This window comes from Triturus cristatus, chromosome 5_2, assembly GCF_964204655.1.
Source record: "Triturus cristatus chromosome 5_2, aTriCri1.1, whole genome shotgun sequence".
Taxonomy (NCBI): domain Eukaryota; kingdom Metazoa; phylum Chordata; class Amphibia; order Caudata; family Salamandridae; genus Triturus; species Triturus cristatus.
This window is the reverse complement of record NC_140588.1, coordinates 88,439,833-88,452,761: the sequence shown is the minus strand read 5'-3', so window position 1 is coordinate 88,452,761 and position 12,929 is coordinate 88,439,833.

Here is a 12,929-nt window from a genome sequence, read left to right as displayed (position 1 = left end):
CTAAACATGATGGGCAGATTTACAAGAAGTGACGCATCTCTGCATATTAGCAGAGATTCGTCAGTTAATTTGCATCACGTGAAAAAACCCTTGCTCCACTATGGATGCATCGCATTTACAATACAGTGCACCGTGGCGCAAGGATTGACAGATGCTTGATGCATCTACTGGCGTATAGGGACCACATTGCTGAGTCGTGTCGCAAGCACAACGCAACTCCAGCAATGCTTCAGAATGCCTATTTCTATTATGCTGCATCACTCCTTACGCCTGCTTGAAGCAAACGTAAGGTTTTGAAGCAGTGGCGTCGTAAGAGTGACTCAGTGAAATCTTGTAGATTTCGCTGCGTCAATTTTATGAGGTTTTCTTGCGTCGGAATGCCCACCCTCCATACATTATATCTGACGGAGGAATAATGTGACACAGGGCTTAACAACGTGACGCATCTACGTAGATGCGCCACGTTGTAAATGTGTTGCAACGTAGTGCATTGTTTACAAAAGTGACACAACGACAGCGTAAAAGTGTCGCAAGGGGCTTGTAAATCTACCCCGATATGTTGGTACCACCACTCATTCTCAGGTACACATTCCCAGTCAATGGCATGTGTTGGACACCCCTTAATGGCCTCAAAGACAGGCTTTGGACTTTAATATTTATTTCGAGCCAGAGCCTGCAGCGCCAGCGCACATACAGGAATTTGAGTGTGTTAAGGGCGACAGTAAAGTCAGGATACCAGGTTCACTTGTAGTTGGGTCACTCAGTCCAGGGGCCCATGTCCTTTACAATGCAGGAGGGCATTCCTGTCACAAGGTTCCACCTCTGAATTGAATTTACCAATGAGACAATGCTCAGCACCAGACTTCCTAATAAATCTAATAGAATATTTATGTCCTGGCATTTACTGGAGGCAGTTAAACTAACTAGACATCCTCTGTGCCCCTGCTTACCTTTTCTCAATGGATAGTTTTCAATTGCCAATAGTGAGACATAGGGATCACTTACACAATATCAAGGTGAACAATATAATTTCACAATAATCTTGTGTCAAAAATATTGTTTACCAAAATATTGTGTACTTATACTTATAATGGTATGTACAAAAATATTGAAAACAAATAGCAACACTAATATTGTCAAACAATATACAAGCATATCGATTTTTTTTATCACAAATAGAATTTAAAGTAGTACATGTTAAATAATGTATAGAGCATTATAATATAATATAAATTAAATACATTTCAATGTTTAATACTATATATAATTATATCAACACATAAATAGATATAGATATATAGTGTAACATATTTAATACAATTATTCATTTTACATTATATTAATGTTTTAAATATTTAAAATGAATTAATGTGAAAATCAAACACACACACACATACAAATATATAGATATAAACACACACATATATATATTTATATAAGAAATATGTACACGATAAAACCAAAACAAATATATATCAAATTCAATAACAAAAATATATGAATTGATTTCGACAATAAATTAAATATTACAAACTTAAATCCCACAAAACAAATTTATTAAAAATATTATACAGAGTAGGGAAAGCATTGGACTTTGGAGGGATTAAATTTACTATTCCCACACCAGTCTATACAACGCTAGGAAATGCACTGGACTTTGGAGGGATTAAATGTACTATTCCCACACCAGTCTATGCAACAGTAGAGAAAGCCTTGGAGTTCACAGGGGTGAGATTTCTTATTCCCACCCCAGTCTGTGCAACAGTAGGGAAAGCGCTGGAGTTCAGAGGGGTAACATTTACCATTTCCACTCCAATCTGCGCAACGGTTTGGAACATGTTGGACTTTTGGTGGGGGGGGCTAGATTCACTATTCCAACCCCAGTCGCTGCAACAGTAGAGAAAGACTTCGACTTCACAGGGGTAGGATTTGCTATTCCCCGTCCAGTCTGTGCAGCAGTACGGACTTGGGAGGGTTACGTTTATTATTCCCATTCCAGTCTGTGCTATAATAAGGAAGTGTTGGACCTCAGAAGGGTTACATTTACTATTGCCACTCCAGTCTGTACATCAGTAGAGAAAATACTTCACTTCAAACATATTAAATATTTGAAAAACCAAATAATTTATAACAAAAAACTCTTAATATAAACAATACAATTGTGCATCCATATGTATTTTTACAAATAAAAAACAAATTAAACAATTCACATAATTAATAAACAATTGTATAATTAATCAATAATTAAAAATTATTATTATTCAATTATTACTTAACTTCTCAGCCTATAACCCTACAAACCTAGCAATCCACACCTAAAATACAACTCAATAAGTTCAGTATGACATAATGTACAAATTTAATATCAATCACATACTTACTTACAAATTATTTATTAATTAATGATTAGTTAATACTTAATTAACTTCCCACCCTATCCCTCTACAAACCCAACAACCGACTACAACACTCTAAATTACTTTTAGCAATTTAATTAAAAAATCTAAATCATTCAAAATTACAATATTTAAAAAAAATTATAAGGATCATACAAACAATGATAATGGGTAAAATTAATATATGCACTAAAACACATTAAAATAATCAAATAATATCAAGTACTAATCTATTAAAAACAACATCACTCACCTAAAAAAAACACAATATTCTTGGCTACAATATTCCTGCTTCACAATCCTTTAGAATCACCATATTTTTTTCCCGCTATTTCTCTGTCCCGATATTAAAAACTCAACATTTAGTCCGAATACCTATAAGTGCATAATGCACTTTGCCAAATTCCTGTAGCAGGACTTGAGAAATGAACACCATCTGAATAGTTCATTCTTCAGTGTCTTTACAGACTCAATCACTTCCAGACATCAGACTCATATCCTAAAGGATGCAGATCAAATGACTGTCAAAATAGACATCCAATTGAATACTAATTATTGAGGCTCCCATTGACTCTGTGGAGGACAAGATGGCAGCTCTCTACAAAGAGATCAAATTCAAGAAAATACTTGATACAACTGAGTGACATGTAAATGCAATTTCAGAAAACATCTTGCTACTATGGACTGAGTTCACTGTATTTTAACTAATAATCAGAAAATAGCACAAGCGGAAGTATGATAACTGGTATATCAGAGAAATGTGGCAATGATGACGTTATTATTTTACTATGAAGGTTCATCCAAAAATTGCTCTACATTCCCTTCTATTCAGCGGCAGGAATTCAAACAACCCACCAGATGCCCACTAAAAATTTACTGACAAATGGATCTCCAACGGCCTATCAGTACCTGATTTTTATCCCAACAACACCATCTAGTCTTACCCACTGGAAGAGCATAATTTAGAGTTTGATTGATGTGAAGCATATGCCAAAAACAAACGCTCCATTCCCCAAACTCCTGGTTATATTTAGGTGTGGGGAAACCTCAAACCGGTGTATGTATACCAATGGATTGCTGAGCCACATTGTCAATTCCTCCACCCTGGTTATCGAGAGGCAGGCTTACTGATTTTTCCTTTCCACAACCACCAAGAAATGCTTTTTGGTGTCAAGAAGGAAACTCTGAACATGTAAGAGAAAACTTACTGTACCACAGAGACATCAGTATTTACCTTTTCAGCAGAAAACATCTGCTTTGGAGTTTGTGTTGAAGCAATGGAGAATGTTGAGTGGGTCATAAAATCTTGGCTGCCACTTTGAAGCCAACAGTGATGAAAGTGTTTCTGCTGTGTAGCTGGCTGCATTTACATTAGAGATGTTTTACCAGTGAGGCATGGTGGGTGGGCTTCTGACAGCGAAGCAGAAGCCAGGCCCGTCACTGGTCTGACAGGGTGGTAGACCTACAAGCTCTACAGCAGGATGGTGGCACACCCACTGCATGCATACGCCGCGTAGCTGTGAAACATACATACTTTTTTTGTGATCTGGGTACTGGCACATGGATAGGGGTGCCCAGAAGACTACAGTGCTGACCCTTAAGACTCACTCACTATGTCCTCTTTGCTCAATCACAACTAGGTGAGGGCAGACGGAAGTCAACAAAAGCACTGTACAGAGAGAAGCCCTTGCCTAAATCAAGCCTGCAATCTGTGCACAGTGAGGAGGCTAAAAAAGCAGTCCCTCCGATAATAAAACAGCTAATCAAAACTTGCAGTAATTATTGAACATGATTCAAAATAAGTGATTAAAATCAGAAACCATATAGGAAAGATCATGCAGATGAAACATATAATACAAAAAAAATGGTGCTCTCTGAAAGTGTGAAGATGTGCATTTGCAGCATATTTCTATTGAAAAAATGGAAGGGCAGTCGGGCACAACAGCAGCAGGGCTTCCCACAGCAGCTGCCTATTTGTATAGTGATCCAGGTGTCGGCAAATGCTCAGTAGCACCTGGAATACACAATGCTTAAATTGATCTGGTGGTTTACGGCACTCTGCACCGGCAGTTAATTGTTAACACCAGCACTTATGACAGCCTGTCACATGGTGGTGCTCTTTGTTTAATTTAGAAATGAGCACGATAACAGTTATTTCTTAATTCAACATACAATAAAAATGACTAATACCTGGTGTCTAAACCTATTCTTATAGGTTTAGGGACCTGGAATTGTCAGAACTGTCACACTTGTAGGAGCATGATGGTTAGTAGTTGTGTTGGTATTGTCATTTTCAGTGCTAGTAGGGGCAATGGGTGTTGTAAGCTGCAATGTTCTCCTCACAAGAGCCCTGGCACTTATTTTTGTACAAATTAAACACTGGGAATATATGAGAGCAGTCCCTTAGGGCTAACTCGCTGTTTTCTATGAACAACCACCATTATTTGAGGCAAACCGTAAGCTGGAAAGCGACCAGAAAAATGCTGATTAAAGAGAATAAACATGAGCCATACACTGGTGTTAAGTGGCTGAATTAAGTGAGAAAGTGTGCAAACTGTGCAAACTGAGCGGACTAAACAAAGTTAGTCCTTCAATAAAATAAAACTAACATTAAAAACTCCCAGGATTATTATTGGTGATTAAAATCAAGTGATTGAAAGCAGAAAGAGTGCTGAAAATATTCATGCAGAAAGATTTGAATAAAAAAAAGAAAATAAACTTATGCTCTTTAAAATATAAAGAAGTGCATTTAGACAATAATTTCAATATAATCGATGACGATCAATGACGGCAGCAGCATGTGAAGCGGTACATAGAATGTGTTGTTACCTCTCTAATTACCTCAAAACCTGGAAAGGCTGGCAGTTGTACCCTGAATAAAGTTGTACCTATTGTTGGAACTGGACCTTTTTGCAGGATTACCCCAAACCTTTTGCCTTCATCCTTCTCTGTTTTTGATTTCATTTTTGTCTGGTTTTAAGACTCTGGCCACTTTTTCACTGCTTACTAGTGCTAAAGTGCATGTGCTCTGTGTCTAAAATAAAATGGCATTTGTTTTCTCCATGATTTGCATATATGTTTACAAATAAGTTTCTAATACAGTGCACTACAGATGCCCAGAGCCTGCCAATCAAATGCTGCTAGTGTGCCTGCAGGGCTGATTGTGCCACCCATATGAGTCGCCATTCATACCCGTCTTAGGCTTCCCACTACATAACCTGTGTGGGCAGTTGTGAACTGCCATGTCGACCTGGCAATTTGAGCTACTTGCCAGGACCAAACCTTCCCTTTTTTTACATGTAAGTCACCCCTAAGGGAGGCCCTAGTTAGTCCCATGGGTAGGATATCTGCCGTTGAGTTTCTCATGTCCTGATAGTGAAACATTGCTAAATTCGTTTTTCACTACAGCAAGTCTTTCTCTCCCATAGGTTAGCATTAGAGGTGCCTTATAACACTTTAGAAGGGTAACTTCCAATTGGGAAAAGATAGAGATATGGATGAAAAACGCGTTTTGTGATTTTCAAATTTTTAGGAAATTGCATATTGAGAATCGCAAAATGCAATGTATGGGGGATTTGCACATAATTTTGCGAATCCCACATATTCCTTATTTGTTAATTGCAAATTGAGATTCTCAAATAAGGAATACCTTCCCATTCATTCCTATGGGCAAGGAGGCCCATAGGAATGAATGGGAAGACATTCTCAATTTGCGATTCTCAATTAGAGAATTGCAAATTGAGAATACAATTTCAAGGGTGCCAGGGTGTCAAAATGACACCCTGTTGCACCCCTGAAATGTTGATGTGTGCACATGTGGCACACATTCAAACCCTAAGGGCATATATGTGCGCCACATGGCACTTTGAAGAACACAATTTTAAGTCTGTGAGCTAACTGCAGTTGCCATACCTAACTCTGGCAGTATTGAGTGCATTCAACCTGATAAGGACAGAAAGAATGTTATGGGGAACACCCATCTTTTCCAGAAATTCCCACAGCTTGGCCCTGGGGATTGAATTGAAATCTGTCTTCAGATCAACAAAGACCACATAAAGATGGCCCTTGCCTAGTTTTTCCATATAGGGCACAGAAACTGAGTATTTGATCCACTGTACTGACCCTGTTTCTAAAACCTGCCTGAAGCTCTGAGAAGACAAAGTTATCCTTTGCCCAGCAGTTGGTCCAATATGAGACGGCAGAAAAGTTTCTGCAATGCGTTGATAAGGTTAATGGGCCTATAGTTCCCAGGCTCTTCTTTGGGCCCTTTTTTATAAATCAGGACAATCACTGCTGTCAACCAGGAATTGGGCATCCGGCTGCCTGCAAGTATAGAATGAAACAGTACCTAGAAATATGGGGCCCAGATCAAAGGTTCTAAACTGAAAAGATCCCCAGGAAGTGAATCGGGGCTGGGAGCTTTAAGTGCTGGGTGTGATATTAGTGTCGCCATTACATATTTGAGATGGAAAGATAGAGGAAGACCTTCATCGAAGGGAAGATATAGGACATTTCTTGAATGGACATACTCCGGGTAAGTCTTAGCTGCATACATTTTTAGGAAATGATCCACCCAGGTCTGTGGTTTTAAGTTATAACCAACACTGGTAGTTGCATTCTGCCTGCAGTGAGCCACGATTGCTGAGAAAGCTTTAACATTTTGTCCTGATGAAGTGCTGCTTTATACTCCTTCCTGGCATTAGTCATACATATAATGGGAGGTGGATTGTACGGCTGAGTCCACATCTTCCTATCACCAAGGAATAGCTTATCGCTGCAGTTTTTACGCTGTATTTCCAGCGATGTGCATGGAATTCGCCGCTACCGCAGGATTTATTATCGCCGTGGAGGTATGCATTTATATTAACGCGATATCTCAGCGATAAAATCCTGCGATACGCAGCGTTAAACAAAATCGTGCTACGCGTGCTCTGCGATATTTATCGCAGTACGTTGAGAATATGCCCCTTAGTGTGTACTACACTTACCCTGACTAGGAGTGTGGTTTCTGCTTGGACAGGGTGCATCACTCAGCCAACCAGAAACTCAATTTAGAACACCTATGTGTGCTGATTAATGTTTTTAGTAGAAATCATCCATTTCGCAGTACATTCATTTGGCTCCACAAAACTTAAACTACTTAATTGGTAGGTAAAAGTCAGTTTGGGAACTTTTCTCTTTTCCTTTACCTTCCTTTTTGAATAAGAGAATAGCCTCAGGAGTTTGCAGTTTTCATTATTGGAAAGAATGGTCTAAACTTGTCTAGTACGTGGAAGGTGATATTGAGAATAATATTTTCCAGCCACACATGGGATGCACCCATTTTAGCAGAGCTCCTCAAGACCATAACGTTTCCAATTTCAGTAGGTAAGACTTTAAGGATGTTTTAAAGTGGTAAGTCTAGTTTTAGTAAAAAAAACACAATGGAAGAGCCATGTGCATTAGGATATGACAGAGAAAGGAGAATATGGAAGACACACTTCGGAATTGTGGAGCACATACACACAAGGCTCCAGATACCCTCATTTCTGAATCATAACCTGCAGAGACAGTAGAGCAATCAGATTGGCTCTAGGTCCCCATAAATACAGTCAGAATTAGCAGGATGGCCTCAGGAATCCTTTTATTTGTTGTAGAACACCCACTCTTGGTTAGTTCATCACTGACTTTCCATCCCTCACCCTTCTTAATTTGGGTTTCTACCTTAGTTCTCATATCTGGCTTTTATTCTTCCATTGTAGACTCCAAAGACTTCCTTTCTGTTTCTTCAACTATGTATATTCTTTTCCAGGTGCCTGCAGGAGCTCATCATTGTTCAATCTTCCGAAGGATATGATGAGTTAATTGACACACTTATATGCCATACATGTAGAGTGGCCTAATTCATATAATAATAATGTTATGGCGCTTGTTATCTTAGGGAACAACTCAGATCAAATGTTACATAGGCACTGCCATTGTCTATATGAGGACTGAGAAGACCTATGACAGAAGACTGAAAGTGTGTTACGTCTTCCCTTCCTTTGCTCAACTTGATCCCCTTTCCCCACCAAATCATTTTCTCTTAGCGCTAAAAATAATAGTTTAACACCAGAATTGGCAGTTCTGAAAGATGGTGGGTTTAACCTTTGAACTCCTTAAATCTCTTTCCCTAGCAGGACAGAGACATTCTTTATATGGATGACATTTCAGATGGCAGTTTGATCTAGATATCCAAGTTACTTGAATGAGCAGGATTGTGAGACAGCACTGAGGGCTTTACAACAGACAAAAAGGTTTGAGTGGTCAAGCAAAGGACAGTGTGAGTAGCTATCTGTCCAACATTTGTAACAAGTAGCTGGAGATAGGTGTTTTTGGGTTTGTATTTCATAGCAGGTAGCTTTTTGACAATACTTAGCTGGTTTGGTGATGATAGTAGGGTGTAGTAGTGTTCCTGGGACGGTTTTAAAAGGTTCTTCTTGCAAAGTCTGGAACTATGTCCAGTGGTAATAAGCACTGAGGAAAGACAAATAGTAGGATATTGCTCAGGAAGAGTTTGGAGAGTAGTGGTTTAACTGTGTGGAAAGAGATGTGTGGATATATTTTGAAAATACTGAGGGGCAGATTTACAATAACTGACGCATCCCTGCATATCAGCAGGGATGTGGCAGTTATTGTGCGTCACGGCTCCGCCACCATGGATGCGCCGCATTTACAATGCGGCGCACCATGGGGCAAAAAACGGACAGATGCGTGATGCATCTGTGCCGTAAAGGCAGCACATTGCTGGAGTTGCGTCGCAAGCGCGACGCAGCTCCAGCAAGGCTCTGGGGTGCCCTATCTTCACAATGCTGCGTCAATTCTTACACCTACTTCAAGCAGGCGCAGGGTTTTGACGCAGCATGGGCTCAAAAGTGAATGAGTGAAATCTTGTAGATTTTACTCAGCCACTTTTAAGAGGCGTTCCTGCGACGGAACGTCCCCCCTGTCCTGGAACGCCTACTTCTGGCGCAGGGCTTTACAACGTGACACATCTCCCAGATGTGTCACGTTGTAAATACCCCGCAGCATGGCGCTGGTTTTGCGCTGCCGCTGCGTCACAATAGTGACGCAACGGCGGCGTAAATGAGGCGCAAAGGGCTTGTAAATCTGCCCCTGAGTACTTGTGTGTGGGAGCAGTTGATGTGCATGTGATGGAAGATTCCAACCTTATTTCTGTCTTGAATAATGTGGTGCAGATCAGAGCTTCCGAATCCCCTCTACTTCCACGGACGGAATGATTTCACAGTCACACACGCATACACACATCATACGCTGGTGGGGCCCATTACACCAACATTCACCCTAAATCACTCTATCCGTGCCCTGTAAAGGAGAAACACCTTTCACATATAATCTATCTAATCTGCCTGTACTTTGAGGTCAATGCGACCAGTTAGTTGCTTGTGGATCTAGCAAAATACATTTCAAAGAATACACAATAAAATCAATAAACATGACCAGAAATAACCACCCGAGACAGTAATTCAAACAAATTGTTCATTTATCTAAAATTTCAAGAAAAGCCAATTAAATGCAAATTCATTTCTCTCATATTTACCTATTCTGTCTAAATGTCAGATCCTAAGTCAGAACCGGTCCTCTGTAGAAGAATTAGAGTCTTCTGTCGTCATGTAGAGTTATCGTCCTCTCCGTCAGCATAGGGACCTCGCATCATCAGCTCGGGAAGAAGTGGCGCTAGACCTCTCTAGTCTACTATTATTTATACTAAAATTTACATTCTATAAAGTAACATTTCTTTATTCAGAACGGATGAATGGCGGAAATAATGTCATCTTGGTACTTTTTCGATATTCTCCGGGTTGTTCTCACGCATAGATTGTCCCAAATAATGAATAGCAGAATTGAACGTCCATGACTAATTCGCTACTTTTACGGATGTCTCTACTAGGTGAATTTGTTTCAAAAATAGGTTCACATTGAGTTCGTATCAACTTTTCCGTCTTTCAGGGGCTTTTGGCAGATGTCCCAGACTTGTCATCATGCTTATGGCTTTTCAGTTCATCGGAGGTGCAAGGTCACAGGCAGAGCGAAGCCTTTCTGTAAATTTCCAGCAACTCCATTGCAGGCTGCGGGTGGTGGCCATTTTATGGCAGACCACAATGGACAACTTTAAGCAAAATAGACATAAAACAGAATTACTGCATAGAAATGATTATACAGTGTTATTCCCCTGCTAATACCCTTATGTGTGTGTATTTATCTAGCCATTTGCGACATCAAAAACCATTAATGCATATTAATTATAAGCGCAAAACACCATAACATCACATAAGCAACATCGTTTTCTGTCAATTTGCTCACCAGCTTAGTTCACTTGTTATTTAGCCATGCAATAGCATTCTCACGTGTAATTCTCTTGTTAATAAGGTTGATTAGACAACATTCGACAAACTTTTAATCATTAATAATTAATCAGTAGTACCTTTAGTTAAAATATGCGTAAATGAAACAGGTATTCGGTTTTAGAGTAAAAACCCTGCTCCATCAATCCCCCCTTTGGTGATATATAATCACCACAAAAATCAAAACCCCAAAAATCAATTTAGTTTCCCCATTTGGAAGAATTTGAAATATCTTCTTGTTCTTGTTTTTATACCATAGTTTCCATCTCATCTTCCTTTTTAGTTTCTATATACATGCTTTCTCTTAGCTCTTCTAGTTCTATTTCTTGTGGATCTCTTTCTGATTTCTTTTGTCTCTTCTTAACATTTTCTTTTGTGTTTTTCTTTTTATTTCTTCTATATCTACAACACATACATTCTAATCTAAGGATCAATAATGCAACTATTACACAGGTTAATGGAAATAATATCTTACCAAATATGGTACTACCTATCTTAGCTACAAAGTTCTTAATAGCAATCATCTTGTTAGCCATTTTAGTCCAGATACTTTCAGCTTCCAGTGGTACTAATTCTTCATGCAAATCAGTAATATTTTTGATGTAAACTTTTAGATCTTTACTTTCGTCAGGAATGTAAGTGCAACAATGTTGAACTTTCAGCATTCCACAGACTCCACCCTCTTTTGCCAAAAGAATGTCGAGGGCAAGTCGATTTTGCATTGCCATAGCACGCAAAGCAACCATTTCTGTATTAACCAAAAGAAAGCCTCCAGCGGTGCTTGTTGACAAGCGATCTACCACTGTTGACAGCTTCCGAATGCCAAATGCATTCAAAGAAATTCCCACTGCTGGAATTAAAGCTCCAAAAATGTCTCCTACAATTTCTGTCCATGTTTCTCTTCTATAACGTGTTAACGTGTTAGAGTGTTCAGCATCATCTACTCTATCCATGTGAAAAATCTTTGGAAAGACCAGGCCAACATAACATGTACCAAACCGATGGTCAGGCAAACGGTAATAAGCCTTGTTCCCACAAATATAATACACTCCCGGAAAAACTGGATCTTCTCCTCCTCTAAATCCCCATCCGGTTGCAATAAAGTATGTATCATGGCACTCACTAGTCCCTATGAAATAATAATCATATTGGGATCTCTTCCTGATAATGCACAGTTTCCCTTTCTGTGGGGCATCTATAGCCATAGTTGAACTGGCTCCATTTTTCAACTCCTTTTCTTTCTCAATATCCCACATTGTGTCACTCATTTTATGCCCTTCTGCTTTCTTGTGCATGTTCAACCTTCTTCCCTCTACCATGTCTAGAAAATTCTTCTCTTCTCCTTTCAAACTGCAAGTTAAATTATTTCTAAAAACATAGTCTAAGGTTAATTCTTTGGTTTCTAGAAAAATCTCACCTAAAGTGTTAGCATCCTTTGCAGGATTCAGTGCTTTATTCATAGGCAACTGCCCAAGAATATTATCTACATTAGACATATTATAATCTAATTTCCCTAACTGATAAAATATACTAATCAACACACTACAGGAAATTCCATACGTAGCCGGAAGATGATGATAAGTCACTCCTTCCGAAACAGAGGCAGGTAACAGCATGCAGACGTAGCAATCCCTTACTTCCATTTTCTTTACGTACTCATACAACAATTTAGAAAAAACATTGCTAGAAAAATCGTTAATTGACCTATCTTTATGTATATGTACATTACTAGTTCTAGTTGGAACTACCTTTAATGGACTCTTCCCTATATTAGTCTTATTCTCAGTATGACCTTCTAAAGTGTCTATAGTGACTCTAAATGAAATCAATAGAGCAAGCACGCTCCAAAGCAGCATTAATAAACCTGTACAGCAGCAGCATATTTTGCACCATCTTTTCAGAAAGGTACATCTACTTTTATTCTCAGTGTTAGCCATTTTGTTAATTTGACCGTGTCTTTTGACTTAGCCTCTTCTACTCCTCTACTGAACTTTTAAGGGCAGCAAGTACCCACCAGATTATTAAACTCTACTAATTTTTATTATTACTTCTTCTTCTCTTCTCCAAGTGATTTTTCTTGGTTTCACTCAATTTGGATTTTCATCACTTTTCACTGTCTCTTCATCATCATCAAACTGTATCAGGTCCT